Source organism: Panthera leo, chromosome A3, assembly GCF_018350215.1.
Source record: "Panthera leo isolate Ple1 chromosome A3, P.leo_Ple1_pat1.1, whole genome shotgun sequence".
NCBI classification, from domain to species: domain Eukaryota; kingdom Metazoa; phylum Chordata; class Mammalia; order Carnivora; family Felidae; genus Panthera; species Panthera leo.
Genome location: NC_056681.1, coordinates 98,195,974 through 98,214,387, shown reverse-complemented (window position 1 = coordinate 98,214,387; position 18,414 = coordinate 98,195,974).

The following is an 18,414-nucleotide window of genomic DNA, read 5'->3' as shown; positions in this document are numbered from 1 at the left end:
AGTCCATCTGATGTACATCTAATATTAACATTCCATTTGCAGAGTAAATCCCTATTAAATATGCAGAGGTAGTATCAAAGCAGAAAAGATTATTTTAATTTTCTTTTCAGTGAGTGTGCGAAGATTATGTTTTAGGGATGGGAGATAGAAAAGAACTTGGTGGTACATTGGTCAGAGGAAGATGTTAAGCACAGAGTGAAGGTGCCAGGGTTTAATGTAGAAAGAACAGTATGTGTAACCAGCAGGAACTTATGAGACTGATCATCTATATTTATAGTTAATTTACCTTGAAGGCTTAAGGGTGAGGCATGACACTGGATGCTTTTTCCCTCCTCAGAGTACCCTCATTGATCTGGATTGAGAGATGTTTCTTTATCTTGGGTTTCCTTCGGTAACAGGGGCAATCTTTCTTCCATTTCCCCTTCTATTTAAATATCTATAAGAGTGCTTATCAATAGGTGGTCAGTAAAGAAGTGGCTGTTGATCTGCAGGCATTAAGTTTCATTTTGGTTCTGTCAAATTTTTGCTCTAAAGCCTTTTCAGAATGTTCTGTCAAGTGTCCTAGTTCAGATAAGGGGGATATTTCTCATTCTACTTTCTGTCTTGAATTTAGAATTCTCATTCTAAATTCTGTCTACAATTCCATTTTAACGTCATTGACTAAGTGACATGAAATAACTTTTTATATCAGCGACTTCTTTAACTTCCAAATGTTGAAGATACTTTCTATCCCGTAAATTTCCTATAGTTTCCTATTTTCTATGTTTGCCTGAGTAATTTATGATCTGATCAATCTTTATTGGAAATCTTTCAGGTTTATCTTTGAGGAGAATTTGCCCTTAATTTGGGGCATTTTTTTTTTTTTTTTACCATTTTGGAAAGACCAATTATGTCTCTCTCAGTGTCAGTCCAATCAGCTTTTGCCATCCAGAATTTAGCATCTGAGGTTCCAAGCACATGTGCATAAATTGGAATAAGGCAGGTAACCCTGGGCCATATGCATTGAAAAGAATAACAAATTCTTCTGTGCTGGTCTTCTGTGGGTTTATAGAATTTCTTAAGTATAGCACTTCATTCAGCTCATATTTAGGGTTTAATTGCCTGTATACCTGGCTCATATGAAAAATGAATATTTAGAGGCAACTGGCATTTGGAGGCCTTAAAATAGTCTGGATGAATGTAGGGGGTCTGGGAAAAGAGAGGAGGAAGGAGGAAGGAGGAAGGAGGAAGGAGGGAGGAGGGAGGAGGGACAGAAGGAGAGAGATTAGGAGGAGAGGGGGAGGAAGGAGAACTCTGAATAAGGAGATAACTGGGAGGCTGGAAGGAGGAAGGATTTACTAGGTAGATGACTCAAGTTTGTTGTTGCTTAATTTTGTCAAATTGCTCATTAGCTTTGGATAAAGACTCTTTTAGTGAAGCAATTTTCCATTCAGAATTTGGTTTGGAGGTTTCTGCATATCAAAAAAAAAAAAAAATGCCGCTCATGGTATTTGAGAAATCTTATTCCATTTCTTGTCTAAGTTACCTCTCGAATAATTATGTGCAAGTCAAATATTCCCTAGATTGACCACTGTGAATCATTCTTGGTGAAGTTGTACCATTTAGAGAGACACAAAAATGTAGATAATAATGTGAATACATATAAGAAACATGCGAGATGGTAATGTTCAGTAGAATGTAATGCTTGTTCACTTTGTACTCAGGGCCGTAACATGATGCTTGCCTACTTCCAAATGCAGACCAACAATGTGTGCCCTCTGGCAGAGAGAAAAACAGAGGAAATGCTTTCTCTGGATAAAAGCCAAGCTTAGTCATGGCATGTGAAAATCACAGGAGACTTCCTGTTTCTCTAAGCCAGCCCCTTCTGACTATAAAAGACTAAACTGCAAAGAAGTAAATATCTTTTTAAGATTTTGGAGTCATGATAATTTCACTTCAACTACTAAATTGTTTTTGATAAAAACATATCCTAATGTAAGACACACTATACCGCCTTTGCTGAAGTATAATTTTTGAGTAATTAAAAGTTGGCACTCAAATATATAAAATAAATACATGTTAAATATTTTATCAAACTGATTATTTTTAGGCAACTAGTAAGATGGAAAGGCTGGCTCAAAGGACATTTGAAACGTTGGCAATTGTGTAAATAATGTTAGAAAGATTGCTAAGTTACATACAAAGTTGTTAATATGTGAAATAAAAACATGATATTTAGGGTCATTATTTTTTATTGGATGGAAGTAATTTGTGTCTCCAACAGACAAAAATCTATTCATTAACATATAATAATAGCTCTTTGCTTTTCAATCAATAATTAAAGTAATCCGTAGGTGGGACTATTAAGCAACATCCCTTATGACATCAAAAGGACACTTAACTTTTTTGCTTTTTTGATAAGATCTTTCCTTACCATTTTATAAACAGACTCCCCCCACCAGGCAGTTAAATTGTATGCTGTTATCTTATTTATAATAGCTATTCTAAGCTATCACTACACTGTTATTTAGGACCTACTGAACAAAGTTGTTTGTTTGTGTTTACTGGCTCCAAGCTCATCTGGTTACTACCATTCTTTTTAATTTCAAGAATTCTTTTCTCTCCAGCTATCACTGATGATTCTGTTCTTTTCCACTTTATATTTTTACTTCTAAAGCATGATTCTATCCAGTTTAATTTTGAGTTTAGAGAAACTAAAAAAAAAAAAAGGGGGGGAGCTTACCATAGACTGAATTTTCATGTCCCCCTTAAAAAGTTGTATGTTGGAACCTGATATCTAACATTATGGAATATGGAGGTAATAAGGCTTTCAGAAGGTATTTAGGTTATGAGGGAGGTGCCTTCATGAATGGGATTGGTGCCCTTATGAAATAGATCCCAGAAAGCTCCCTTGCCATCCTAGTGTTATGTCACATTATAGCGAGAAGATGCTCATCTATGAACCAGTCAGTGGGTCCTTATCAGGCACAGTATCTACTGGTGCCTTGACCTTAGACTTCCCAGCCCCCTGAACAGTAAGAAATAAATTTCTATTGCTTATAAGCCAACCAGTTTATGATATGCTATTATAGCAGCTCAAAGACAGGGCTATGTGGGGGCTTAGAGAATATCACCTTTGAAGTTCTAATTAATACATACTTTCCATATCTAATTTATGAGTCCAAGATTTGTCTCTGGAATCAACTCCTGTGATTCCTGGAGAACCTATCGCTAACTACTCACTCACAAAATTCCCATGTTATTAGATAAGTGCATACATGTTTTTACATTTTTCTGTTTTATTATTTATTTATTTATTTATTTATTTATTTATTTATTATTTTTTAAATGTTTACTTATTTATTTATACAGAGAGAGAGAGAGAGAGAGAGAGAGCTCCTGCAGGTGAGAGTAGGGGAGGGACAGAGAGAGGGAGAGAAAGAATATCAAGCAGGCTACACACTGTCAGTGCAGAGCCTGATGCAGGACTTGAACCCATGAACCATGAGATTTTTTACCTGAGCAGAGATCAACAGTCAAACACTTAACCGACTGAGTCCCCCAGGTACCCCCATTTTTCTAAGTGTTTTAAAATGATAGCAACTGTAAAAGGTAAACCCCCTACAGACATAATGATCTTTGACATTATAACATTTAAGCATCTGTAATTGTGCTGTCCAATAGTTGGCCATGAGCTACATATAGTTATTAAGCAGTTGAAATGGGGCAAGTACAAACTGAGATGTGCTGTAACCATACACTACCTCCCTGATTTTGAAGACCTATGAGAAAATAATGTAAAATACTCACACTTTTACATTAACTAGATGGTGAAATACTATTTTTATATCTTGGATTAAATAAAATAGATCATGAAAATTAATTTTTTCTATTTGTTTTTACTTTTTAAATATGGCTAGCAAAATTTTCAAATTAGACATGTGGTTCACATTTGCAGTTTTTACTTTACTTCTACTGAAAGGTGATCTAGAACATATTAAGTATGTAATATGCATAACATCAGGTACAGCAATACAATGTGGGAAGCTACTCACATTCTCTAGAGATCAATTTCACAATATTCATCACGAACCTTAAAATATTCCTAATGTTTAACTTATTATTAAGACATAAAAACAACCCTAGGAAGCAATTTGAAGTTTAGAGAGAGGATCATGTACATGAACATTCGCTGAAGTTTCATTCATATTATAGACAAACTGAGCAAGAAAAACCATATTTGTCCCACCAAAAAGAAAAATAAAAGGTAAATATATTATGTTTTCTTCTAAGTTGGGATATTAGTAAGCCATTAAAATTGATATGGTCTAGGGGCCATGACTTACAAAAATCAAGAATTTGAGTACAAAATCTGGAATTACATTTAAACATCACCCATTCCAAACCTGATTTTATTTTTCCCATAGTAGAAAATGCACATTTTAGGAGGCAAGATGAATTTTTCCAAAGGAAATGTTAGAACCAACTTTTCTGGCTCTCAGAGGCCATTCTATCTTTGAGAAAGTAGGTCAGAGGATACAAACTTGTGCTCAAAAGATGAACAGGCTCTGGAGAGCTAGTGTGCAGCACTGTGATTATAGTTAACCGTACTGTAATGTACCTCAAAGTTGTTAAGAGACTAGATCTTAAATATTCCCATCATAAAAAAGAAACAATAATTAAGTGATATGATAGACATGTATATGACATGATGGAAATGTTAGCCAATGTTATGGCGGTAATTTTATTGCAATAAACAAATTAATCAAGCCAACAGGTTTTGCACCTTAAACTTACACAGTGTGATGTCAATTATATCTCAATAAAAATGGGCGGAAGGTCATTAGAACCATTTAAATATCTATGACAGAAAACAAAACAAATCATTAAAGGAAGAACCTAGAAACTACCTTCCTTCATATATATATAAGTATTAATATATTTATCTATCATGCTTTCATTCACATAGTAATTTGTTCATTTTTGTTCATGCATTTGTTCATGCATTTTGTTCATAATTTGTTCAGTAATTTGTTCATGCATTAGGAAGCTCTGAGTTCTTTCCTTGGTGCATTGGTAGTAGGGCTATAGACCTAAATATGGCAAATGTGTCACGCAGAGAAAATCACCCTGTGTGACTGGAAAGAGACACACATAGGAATGAATAATATTAATAAAAACTACTGTTAACATTATTATAAAAGCACACACCAAATATTATGATTATAGAAAGGGCAGTGGAGAAAGATTCCAGGCAAGAGACATCTGATATTACTTAGAGGCTGTAAGTAAGCCAGGGAAAGGATGGAGATTCAGGACCGAGTAGGGAATGAAGCCTATTTCTGACAGAGAATGCAGGACCAGATAGCACTTGAAGATAAGAAGCAGCATGTTTCTGGGAAGAGTAGGTGATTCAATCACACATTTATTCAATAAATATTTTTTGACCACCAGATGCCAGGAAATCTCTTAGATGCTAGACTCTTAAGATTATAAGATTATGTTTCCATTTCTTCAGAATTTACCATCTATCCCTTTTATCAGATTACCACAATTTGTAGCATTTCCCAGATGCTAAGGTATCTCTGCCAGCTTTCACTTACTTTTTACAGCACAGTGTTGGAAACATATATCAACTCAGACAAGCTCTGTAATTACTAAACTTGGATTTGATCCTGCTCTGTGGTTCAGCTGAAAAAGAAAGATATCCCCAAATAATCACCCATTTTAAACTGTTCATTCAAAGATTCTGGGAAATCCAAGAGTCTTTACAACACCAAAGAAATAACAACCACAAAACCTGTCACAACACAAAACACATATAATTGTTTATATTAGTTTGCAATTGCTGCTGTAACCAATTACCATCAATTTGGTGGCTTAGAACAACACAAATTAATCATCTTATAATTATGTAAGTTGTAAGTCCAAATAGGTCTCACTGGGCTTTAATCAAGGTATCAATAGTGCTGTATTCTTTTCTGAAGAATCTGAGGGAAGAATCCATTTACTTGCCTTTTTTTGTTTCTGGAGGTTGCTTACATTCCTTGGTTCATGGCCTCTTCCTGGTATTACAACCTCTTGCTTTCAACATCATATCTATGATAACTCTGATCCTCCTGTCTCATTCTTATAAGGACCCTTTTAATTACACTGGGCACACCTACTTAATTCAACATAATTGCCCATTTCAAGATTCTTAATAATCTTCAAAGTCCATTTTTCTATGTATGGAAATATATTCACAGGATCCAGAAATGAGGACAAAGAATCTTTGGGTAGCCATTATTCAGCCTAGCACAGTTTGCCATCTGGCCCACAAAGATTCGCATCCATCTCACATGCAAAATATATTTGCCACATTCCAAAAGTCTTATCCCATTGTAGCACCAAATCCAAATCAAAACTCTCATTTTAATATAATCAGCTCAAAATGCTTAAATCTCATCATCTAAATAATCTAAATTAAGTATGGATGAGACTCAGGTATGAGTCATCCTGTGCCAAAATTCCTTTCCATCTGTGAACCTATGAAACTAGAAACGAAATTATCAATACTAAAAATAAAAAATGTAACTCACATATGATAGGAGTTACAGACATTCCCATTCAAGAAGGAGAAACAGGAAGGGAAAAGGAGTCACCAACTGGAAGCATTTTTTAAAGCTATCAGGTCAAACTCCATTATGTTTCAAGGCCTGGAAAATAATTCCCTGTGACCCAAGACTCCACTTTCTGGGCCGCAAGTACTGCTCTCTGTGGTTCTGACCTCTTGTAAATCCTTTCCTTTTTAAAGAAGATATAAAGAGTGTGTTTTCAGCTGAGTAGTTCTATCAGCCTGTTTCATGCCTGTAGATTTTGGGGAGTAAACAGCCTTCTCTCTTTTCCTTCTCTCTCCTACCCTTTCAATCCAAGCTGACAGTGTGTTGGTATAACATTATGAAAACATTGTGGGTCCTCTGTGTATGTTATGAGGATTTACTCCATTAGTCAAGAGGCTCCTCAGTTGGTCTTCCTAAATAATTCCATCTCTATCTTTGGCTTCTGCTAAAATGGCTAAGGGGATCCAAGAGTTGTGAGCCTAACCTCTTCAAAGAGCTCTCTGTATGACTGAACTGTGAATTTTTTTCTCTTCTGAGGCATTAGCAAAAGGTTACCCAGCTACAACCTTGGCTTTCTCTCCAGAGCTCACTCTAGATACATTGTCATGTATGTCCTAATTTTAGTGTCTTCTGCTATCCAGATAGGCTCAGAATTCCATGAATTATCAAGTCCTGGTTCTGTTTTGCTTAAAAATTCTTCCTTCAATTTATTCTTTCCTCTTGCATGTTACTAGAAACAGCAAGAAGAAAATCAGACCATACTTTCAATGCTTACTTAGGAATTTCCTCAATTAAATATCCAATTTCATTGCTTACAGGTCTTTTTTTTTTTCTCCCACATGGGAAAAAACACAATTAAGCTACATATTCTGCCATTACATAACAAGGATCACATTACCTCAAGTCTCCAATAACATGTTACTCCTTTCCTCCTGAGCCCTCACCAGCAGTACTCTAATCATTTATATTTCTTTTTTTTTCAAAATTTTAAAGTATTTTTATTTATTTTTGAGAGAGAGAGAGAGATAGAGTGTGAGAGCAGAGAGAGAGGGAGACACAGAATCTGAAGCAGGCTCTAGGCTCTGAGCTGTCAGCACAGAGCCCAGTGCTGGCTTGAACTCACAAACCATGAGATCATGACCTAGCTGACATCAACACTTAACTGACTGAGCCACCTAGGCACCCCTTATCACTCATATTTCTATACACAGTCTTGTTTGTGATGATACAGATATTCTCAAAGATAATAGATGCTCATAGATTTCTCTACTGTGCTCCTCTCTTTTCCACCAGATTCTACTCATTATCCAATTCCACAGCCATTTCCACATTTTTTGGAATTTGTCACAGCATCAGTATACTTCCATATTCCACAATCTCCATCAGTTTCCTATTGCTGCCATAACAAATAGCCACAAGTTATTTACTTAAAATAACCAAGATCTAATACTTTACACTTGTAGCAGTCCAAAATTAGTCTTTTTTGATTAAGGTAAACATGTCAGCAGGGGTAGTTCCTACAGGAGTCTCCAATGGAGAATCTATGTCTTTGCCTTTTTCACCTTGTACAGTCTACTTACATTTTTTAGTTCATGACTCCCTCCTCATATCACCCCAAATCTTGTTTTCATCATCACATCTCCCACCACTTCCCTTATCCTTCTGCCTCTCTTTGTTAAGGACTCTTTTGTTTACACTGTACCCACCCAGATAATCCAGGATAATCTCCTCATCTAAAAATGTTTACTCTAATCACATCTGCAAAGTCCTTTTAACCATGGTAGGGAACATATTGATAGATTTCAGGGATTTAGGCATGAATATTTGAGGTGTCCAGTATTCAGCCTACAAAAGAGAATACAGTTTTCTTGAATTTTCAGGTTCCCAGAGGCTGATTTTATTCCTTGGCTCATGATACCCTATCTTGAAAATCAGCAGTGGCCAGTCAAATTATTCTTACATTGCATCACTCTGAAATAGACCTTATCATCTCAATCACTTTCTTTGACTCCTGCGGATGCTTCTGCCTTCATCTTCCATGTTTAAGTATCCTTGTGATTACAGCTGGCCCACCCAGATAATCTACAATACTATCCATAATTTAACATCGGTTGACTCACAACCTTAATTCCACCTGCAACTTTAATTCTCCCTTGTTATATAATGTAACATATTTACAGGTTCCTAGAATTAGGACACAGACATCTTTGGGAGCTATTATTCTGCCTGTCACCTTGTTTATCAAACTTAAAACTCTCAAGTAAGTAACGAAACACAATTTCAATTAATATACTGGAAAGGTCTGATTGTGATAATTTATTCACATATTAAATATACTATGCATCACACACTAGTGATGTACAAATTAAAAAAAAAAAAACCTGCAAGTTCGTAAAAACGGTAAATTGAGACCTTAACAATGAACTATGGCTATACCTCAACATAAGCAACGTAAGAGTGTTTCATATTTACTCTAGAGAGTAAATCCTTGGGTTCTTGGGCTCGTCATACACTGCTGATGGGAGTGTACAGCAGTGTAAGTTATTGCTGGAACTAATTTGGTGGTACCTGGACAAATTTAGTAGAAGCATATTCTATGATGACAATATTTCTGCTGTGAGGACATAAGCCAAATAAAATCTTACTTTAATCCATAAAGGGCATGTACAAGGATGTTCTTTGCAGTGCTGTGTGGCTGGAGGCTGGAAGCAGTCTACATTGGTGTCCATTGGTGTGAGAATGCATAGATAAAAATGTCTAATATGAGAAAAACATGAAAAGATTAAGAGCAATGTTCTTCTAGATGTAAGTAGGACAACAAAATCTTATTGAAAAACATACTCCCCTGGAAAACTTATGGCCATATATTATCATTTACATAACTTAAAAACAATCAAAATAATACATATTTTGGAAGAACACATGCAAAGGATCTACATTAAATACACGAGCACGATGATCGATTGAATAAGGTGTATGACTGACGTATCCATCAGCATCTGAGGTGCCCTCCCCCCCCCAAAAAAACAGCAAGAAGAATGATGAGAAGGAAAGAGAGAAAAGAGGAAAAAGATAAAGTAAAATATGGAAAGATTCTTGAATAGAATAGATTTGAGGATTGTGGCAAATGAAAACAACTTCAGGCAAAGAGACATGGATTAGCAAAGATGGATATAAAATAGGGGTCAGCAAACTTTTCCTGTAAAAGCCTAGATAATAAATATTTTAGGCTTCATGGGTCATGCATTCTCTGTTGTAAGTATCATATAATGCGAAAGTAGTCATAAGAAATATATGAGCATGACTATTGTCCCAATAAAACTGCATTTATGGACACTGGCATTTGAATTTCATATAGTTTTCATATGTCATGAAATCACCTTCATTTGATTTATTTTTACAGGAAAATTGTAAAAAAAAAAAAAAATCTCAGGATGTCAGCTGTAAAAATACAGGCTATGTCCCACCCGTGGTGCAGAATCAAGAAAGTACCAGGCATCCATCACCTAGACTAGAACATCAACTTCTTACTGAATAAAAGTGTTTACTCAGTAATTACTGATGCTTTTAATTTAGAGATCTTGAGAATTTTGTTTTATTGTTTAAAATGTTTATTTATTTATTGAGAGAGAAAGAGAATGTGTGAATGGGAGAGGGACAGAGAGAAACAGGGAGAGGGAGAATTCTAAGCCCACACTACACTGGCAGTGCAGAGCCCAACTTGGGGCTTGAACTCACGAACCGAACCATGAACTCATGACCTAAGGTGAAATCTAGAGCCAGATGCTTCACTGATGAGCCACCCAGGTGTCCCAAGATATCCTGAGAATTTTACTTCATTTTATTTTTTGTTAAGTTTTGTTTGTTTGTTTAGAACGCAGGAGTTGGGGAGGGGCAGAGGGAGAAAGCCAAGCAGGCTCAGCACTGTCAGCACGGGGCCCAGAGCCCAATGTGAGGCTCAAACTCATAAACCACAAACGGTGAGATCGTGATCTGAGCCGAAATCAGAAGTCCAACACTTAACTGACTGAGCCACCCAAGCAACCCATGAGAATTTTAAATGAAACAATTCTTGTGGATAATTTTGGATTATTATGCTCATTACCACCAAAAAGTTTACTAATATATGCAAAGTAATGAATTGTAATGTTCTCTTACTCTTTCCTATGTTGGTTCTAAAAACTAAGCAAAGGCTACCGCTTTGATAATATACCGTAGGATATGGAAATCTTTTGTTTTCTCAACTGTGTTTGCATATCACAAATTTTGTCTTTACCTCTAGGATCTGGACTCTAGAAATGTATTATATAAACCATGTGCCAACAACAACAAAACCACAAAATTTCATATGAAAAATTTGCTTTAACTCCTAACATAGCTGAAGGGGACTGTTAACATTAATGAAATGGGTCTTGGAATTTTATGTGCCCTCTCTATGGAATTTTACTAATCCTCATGCCTCGGCCCCAGTCCAATCACATTACGTCCTCTAGGAGAACCCACTTGTTAAGACTTTTCAGGTAATTCCAATCTGCAGGCTGTTTGAGAGCCATCTTGGCTGGTCCCCTAACTACCAAGTAAAAAGTAAAATGTATCCATAGACCATAGACTGAGGAGACTGAAGACAAATAAATAATTGGCATATCTTAGCAAGTGAAAAGATTTGGGCAACTTTGACATTTTCTTAATGTGTGAGGAATGAGAAATGCTACCAATAAGCCCATGGAGGAGTTCCCTTTTTTTTTTTTTTTTTTTTTTTTTTTTTAACGTTTATTTATTCTTGAGAGGCTGAGACAGACAGAGCGTGATTAAGGGAGGGGCAGAGAGAGGGAGACACAGAATCTGAAGCAGTCTCCAGGCTCTGAGCCCTCTGTTAGCATAGAGCCTGACACAGGGTTCGAACCCAGGAACCATGAGATCATGACCTGAGCTGGTCGGACACTTACCTGACTGAGCCACCCAGGCGCCCCAGGATTTCCTTTTTTAAATTTTTTTTTAAATGTTTTTACTTATTTTTGAGACGGAGAGAGACAGAGCATGAGCAGGGGAGGGGCAGAGAGAGAGGGAGACACAGAATCTGAAGCAGGCTCCAGGCTCTGAGCTGTCAGCACAGAGCCCGACGCGGGGCTTGAACTCACACACTGCGAGATCATGACCTGAGCCGAGTCGGCCGCTCAACTGACTGAGCCACCCAGGCACCCCAGGATTTCCTTTTTTAACTGAACAGAACTAAGTCATCATGTATTTCATACTCTTGAGGTGGCAGTTTACCTTCTATTTCTTCCCAGGCCCTGCTTTTCTCCTTAGGGCCTCCCACAGGTCTGCCTAGCTGCTGATGCATGAGGCTACACATTTACATTTAGATCATGGGCTGAAGTAGACGGCATTAAGCATTTGTGACAGACTAGGTATTTGTAACAGTCAGAATCTAGAACTCACTGAAAACCATTACTTCTACAACCACAACTACAGGACGGTAGCATGTATATAAAAACATTTGAAGAATATGGTATACATTTGTTCATTTGGTTTTATGGCCTCCTTGAGGTTTCATGGATAAATTTCAGAGCTTTCTGATTCCCTGGAATTGTATTACAAAAAATCTTAGTTCTATGAGTTTTATACAAATGAGTTTTATACATATGATGATATATATATGTTGAGATATAGTTTATATTATGTTATATATTACTTAAGTAGATGGGAAGAGATGAGATGGTCCATAGTTTTCATTAAATTCTAAACTGTCAAGAGCCCCCACTACTCTTGTCTCCTATCTAGCCCCTCAAAAAAAACCAAAAAAAACCACCAGAAGCAATGAAGAAAGAAAAAAAGGGAAACTGCTATTTGAGAGAACTCTTCTTTTTAAAATTTAAGTATGGATTCAGCTAGACAGGTAAAAACTGCACCAAGATCATACAATCCTCATTCCAGAAATCCTTGCTTAAACTGAATTTTGCATTGGCATGATGCTATAAAAAAGCAACTCTATGAATTTTCTTGTGTCTTGTTTACTAGTGATGATTTTCACTCAATTAAATCATGTACATTCTTGGTGGAATCGCTGTGGAAATTTTCTCTTTGTTCTGAGTGTTAAGTATTGTGCTATTTCTTGGTCCTCCTGAGGATCTGACTTGTTTATTCTTTTAGATTATTATAAATTTTTCAAGTGATCATTTTTGTTTTAGTTTTGGCATTCAGAGAGGACTCCCTGTAAAGAAGAGAGCTCATCCCTAGATATAAAACTGGAGTATAAGATCAGAGTTGACACATGAGAAAGACTGATGAGAAAGATTACTGAGTCATCCTGGTATTCAGTAATCATTTTTGAAGTTGCTTCTATCCATAACTGTGTGAGCTGCAACTCCCTGCTGAATGAAAGAATGGGTTTTAAGGCCCATAGGTTAGCTAATTCTACCTATAACATTAAAGTATTCCCAAACTTAGCATCCCGAATGTGGTGATGCTAAGAAGAAATTCATTAAACAGCAAGCTCTTCACAGAGGAGACAAAGAGAAGAACACTTTTAAAGCTTCCAACTGTTTTCTTCCTACTGAATTCTTTAGACTTCATATTTGAAGAACAACTTTCTTTCTTTACTTTTTAAAAAAAAATCCTGGTTAGTATACGAACAAGTAATAGAAAATTAATTTTACAATTTCAGTGAGAAATTATTATAGTCCTACATCAGTAAGTGGCTTTGTTGAGTACATACTATATGCAACACTGAGTTACATGTTTATTTGTTTTACTAAAGAGTCTAATCTCACTATATTTTGAACACACCTTACCAATGCTACAAAGCCCTTAAAGAGGATAACTTCAAAGACCATCATACCACTATAAAGATATGGTTGACAATAATGTTTGTATTCAATTTATGTGCAATCATATTTGAAAAGAAGGATTCATTTGAATGAATGCTTTCCTCTCAAGGATTACACTATTGTTGGGAATAAGATCTTGTTAAGTGCAAAATAAACTTTTTTTCTTTTTTTTTTTCCGTATAAAGTACTGTTATCTCTAGAAAAGATCACCATCCAGAGAGCCTGAGTAAGCACAGCTGGGCTGTTGAGGAAACAATTAGTGAGAGTGGATCATGATGATAAATTTGACCTGAAGAGAAAAAAGTCTCAGCTTTCAGCTTTTAATATTTGAAGTGGGCTTTCTATCTAATGGTCAGGATACCTTGATGGGATTGCCTTTAACTTTCCTTCAGAAGTAAAAGAAACACACCTTCATGGAGTCATAGGCACTGGGTTACTACATTTTAGAAAGATTTTCAAAGTCAGAGATTATCTTCTATGGTAATTACAAAAACTTAGAATGATTTTTGTAAGCTTCCTTCCCTGAAATTGTTACAAGGCATCAGATTCAATATTTTGCACAAATTGATTTCATTTATTCCTCAAAAAATACAATGTAGGCTTATTTTTATAATTTAAAAAATTAGTAATTTTATTTTTCAGCAATTTTAGATTTATAGAAAACTGCACAGTAAGTACAGAGAGTTCCTATATACTTCCTCTTTATGGTACACGCAAAGTTCCTATTATTAAGAACATGTATTAGTGTGCTACATTTGTTATAATTTGATGAATCACTTATAATACGTTTTTATTGGGCCACCTGGGTGGCTCAGTCCATTAAGCATCAGACTCTTGATTTTGGCTCAGGTCATGATCTCATGGTTTGTGAGTTTGAGCCCCTGCACTGGGCTCTGCACTGATGGTGTGAAGCCTGCTTGGGATTCTGTCTCTCTGCCTTTCTCTCTTTCTAAACTTAAAAAATACATTATTATTAACTAAAGTCCACAGTTTACATTATGGTTAGCACTTTGTATTGTACATTCTAAGGGTTTTAACAAAAACTTAATGTCATTTGTCTACCATTACAGTATTGTACAAAATAATTTCATGAATCTAAAAATGCTCTGTGCTCTGCCAATTCATCTTTCTACCTGTCCATTCAAAACCCAAACAACCTCTGATCTTTCCACTTTTTCCATAGTTTTACCTTTTTCAGTGCAGCACATAGTTGGAATCATACAGTATATAGCCTTTTCAGATTGGCTTCCTCTGATTAACAAACACAGTTTAACTTCCTCCATGTTTTTTCATGGTTTGATAATTCATTTCCTTTTATCACTGAATAATATTTCATTGAATGGATGTACCACAGGTGCTTTATCCATTTGCTTATTGAAGGCTATTTTCATTGCTTCCAGTCTTTGGCAATTAACTTGGTAAGAAACTGTCAAACTGTCTTCCAAAGTGGCTGTGCCATTTTGCAACTACCTTCAAAATGAATAAGAGCTCTTGTCGCTTCACATCCTTGTCAACATGTGGTGTTGGTAAGTGTTTTTGATTTTAGCTGTCCTAAATTCTAATACATGTGTTTGGTATCTCATCATTGTTGGGATAAATTTTTTAACTACTGAAGTGGTTAAAAATAAGGACTTTAAAGTAGCCAGGGTTACAGGTATTATATTTAGTCTCTGGTACTTCCTAGTTGTATGATCTTAGATGAGTTCCTTAAAACACTGTGACTCAGTTTCCTTATTTTTAAAATCAAGTTTATGACCGTACATACTCTGTAGGGTTATCACAGAAAAGAATGAATCAATATGTCTAAAGTGCTTAGAAGAGTGCCTGGCATTTGATAAACTTCCATGAATGATAGCTGTTATCACTGGTAAGATGTAGCTAATTCTTGAATGAGAAAAAAATTAAGTATTTTGCCCAAATTTACCAGTTTAGAAAGTAGAGCAGCCAGGATTTAATTTCAGGTTTGGCTCCTGAGCTTATGCTCATTCTGATATTCTATGAAGCTTCTAAAGTTGATATGTACATAGAAAGACAGTGCCCCCGTTTTCAAAATTTCTTCCATTTCTAGTAAAGTGTGAAGCAATTAAGTCACAGATGTACATGATTCCAGAGGTCAAGTTGCCTTTAAGAAATAGAAGCCAGCAGAGTGTATCTTTGGGACCTTCTACTCCTATCTTTTTGCTAACTTGGGTCCCTTGTCTACGGGTATTTCCATTTATCATTGCTCTCATCCTTCTTCTCTCTGGCTACTCAGCCCTGTTGGTCCTGTCTTTTCATCCAGTGTTACGTAATACACCTACTGCAAAATCACTGAAGGTTCCATATTCAGGTGTTTTATTGTTATTATTATTATTTTGATCTGATTCTAGGAATATGAAGGTTCCATATTCAGGTGTTTTACTGTTATTATTATTATTTTCATCTGATTATTATTGTTTTGATCTGATAGAAAATAATGTCACCTCACGGCACATATTTCCAGCTTGTCAATTACAGGAGTTGTTTTAGTTAAGTCTAAATGAGTACATTTGCACGGTATGCAGGAGACATACCTTGATGTCTAGTTTCAAAGCTTATTTATCTTTTTATGACACTTTACCTGTCACATCCCTCAGTGTACATTAGTCACTTAAAACATATTTGGATGAACAAATGACACACAGTTTGGGCCCACAAACTCAGAAGGGATATTCAAAATCAATCATACACAACAAAAGTGGGAGCCTTTCCTCCTGAAAGAGGACATCATAACTGAGAGGACATTGGATTGTTGGGACATGGCATGGGAGTGTTTTTTACTTCCAGCTGGAGAATCCGAGGAGATGTTAAATTGTGCGGTTTTTGATGGGAACTTTATGGATTGCTCTTACTACTCTGTCAACAGAGGTGACATCTTTGTCATGTTCCTAAGGTTCAATATTTTCATAGGAAATGAATAAGCTATTGTTTCAATATATGTTTGTTTGTAATTCATTTTGCTGGCCCTTAAAACATTAATTTAAAATGGGGTGTACATCATTTACTTGCCATATTAGTACTTTCCCCAAGGAACTGGAGTCCATCCCATCAAAGGTGTAATTACTTAGCTGTTGTGCTATTGCTGTTCTCTCTTTCAGATGAAAATCTCAACTATGTAATACAATTACCTGCTTTTTTTAGGTGGAACACTGCAAACTCAATTTCAATGTTTATCAGTGCTTGGGGGTCATTCTGAACAAGTTATTTCAATGTGTGGTGAGACTATAGGTATATATTACTACAGTATGTAAAGCAGTTTATTTACAACGTGTTTAATTATTTCCTCTTTGTAGTATATACATTTATGTGTGTGTGTATGCACAAGTGTATGATTTCTTAATTTCCCTTCCTCACTAACAGCTATGGCTTTTTATTGCTTCTAGTGTCTTGCCTGTGCCAATTCCCTTTATCTTCTCCTTTAACTATTTTAATATGTTAACGTTTGAGAAGAAGACTGAAATGTTTACAAACTCTAGAGTAAATAAACCAAATGAACAATTTCTTTGCTGTCACCTTCTATCCTACTTGACCATGGAATTAGTTTTCTCAGAAGCACATATTTGGAATACACAGTGTAGAATCTTAGGCATTATAAGAGGTTTAGTCCTTACAAGATACTCTAAATTTAGGTGGAAAGATGCTGGTTTGAATTACAGTCTGGTCACTTACATGGTTTCATAGAGTGGCTTATAGAATTTGCTAAATAGTCACTGATATTATTACTCCTTTGATTATATTTGCCTTAGCTTGCTTTATGAGGAAAAAGCACGTGCTGACAATCTAATAGCTTCCTATCACTGTTAAGACTATCAAGGAACACAATGTATATGACAGTCCTCCATAAACTACAATCAACCACACAAAAGTCAAGTTTGTCTTCTACCCTTTCATGTAGCTGGCCCTCTTCCAGAGCTATGAGGTTGCCAGAAATCAGACATAAAATTAAATAGGCTGTCACAGGGTATGTGTTTCATTCCTATACATAATTTGACCTCTATTTGTGTTTTTACCCAAATATGCACTGTTTTTGGACCCTGGGAGCCCAGAAAGAAAAAAAAAAATGACACTATCCCTCTTTCCTTCCATTTCTTCCTACTTGATTAGGGTTTAATGGGGTCATGGATATTGGATGCTGGCCATAGCTATGGCCTGCTAAGTGGCCTATTCTGCTGATAAATCATATTAAATTAGGCCAGTGCAGGTGTTCCGGAAGGGATAGAGAAAACACATTCCTCCTTGACTAACATCTTTTTCCATTTGGCCCCAGGCCAACATCACAGTTTGTCAGTCCTGTGGCAGCTGCCATAAGTTGACTCCAAGCTCTGTAGGCTTTTGGCTCCCATTTTGCTCCTCCTGGGAGTTCCACTCCTTTGAGGGTCCAGGCACAAACAGGACTTTCCAAGAGTTAGCTCCTGTAATCCAAGATCTGATAACAAACTTATAAATCACTGAGTCTCAACCCATTGTAGATTTGGAGATTTGTCTTGTTCTAAGTGCTGAACAGATTACAGAATAAGTTGTCCCTACTTATATACTCAATGGTATACTCAGGAGAAAGATAAAGATGTACATGTAGAAAAATAAAGTGCACAATGATGCAGTATAGACTTTAGTTTCATCTAATTTGAGCTAGATTAGAGTGTTGGCAGAAAAAAAGTATTTGAGTTGGAAATTAAGAATCTGGATGAATATGAAGAAACAGTGAGTCCCAAACCCTCCATACAATTGAAAGCCTGTCTTTCAATACTCAAGTCATTGTATGAGAACACATCGTTTGTTGCCTGACATCTTTAGACCTCTTCTCTTTAATCCTCTTTAGCCATCTTTCCTGCTCATCCAAATTGTCACTCAAGACATCTGCCTTCACATACATAAGTGACTCCACAGCTCAGGTGATTGAAAAGAATTTAGCTAATTGCATAGGACATAAAGGTCAATGGCTCAATTATTATCCCAGGACAATTAGAGGCCTTGACTGCAATGAGACT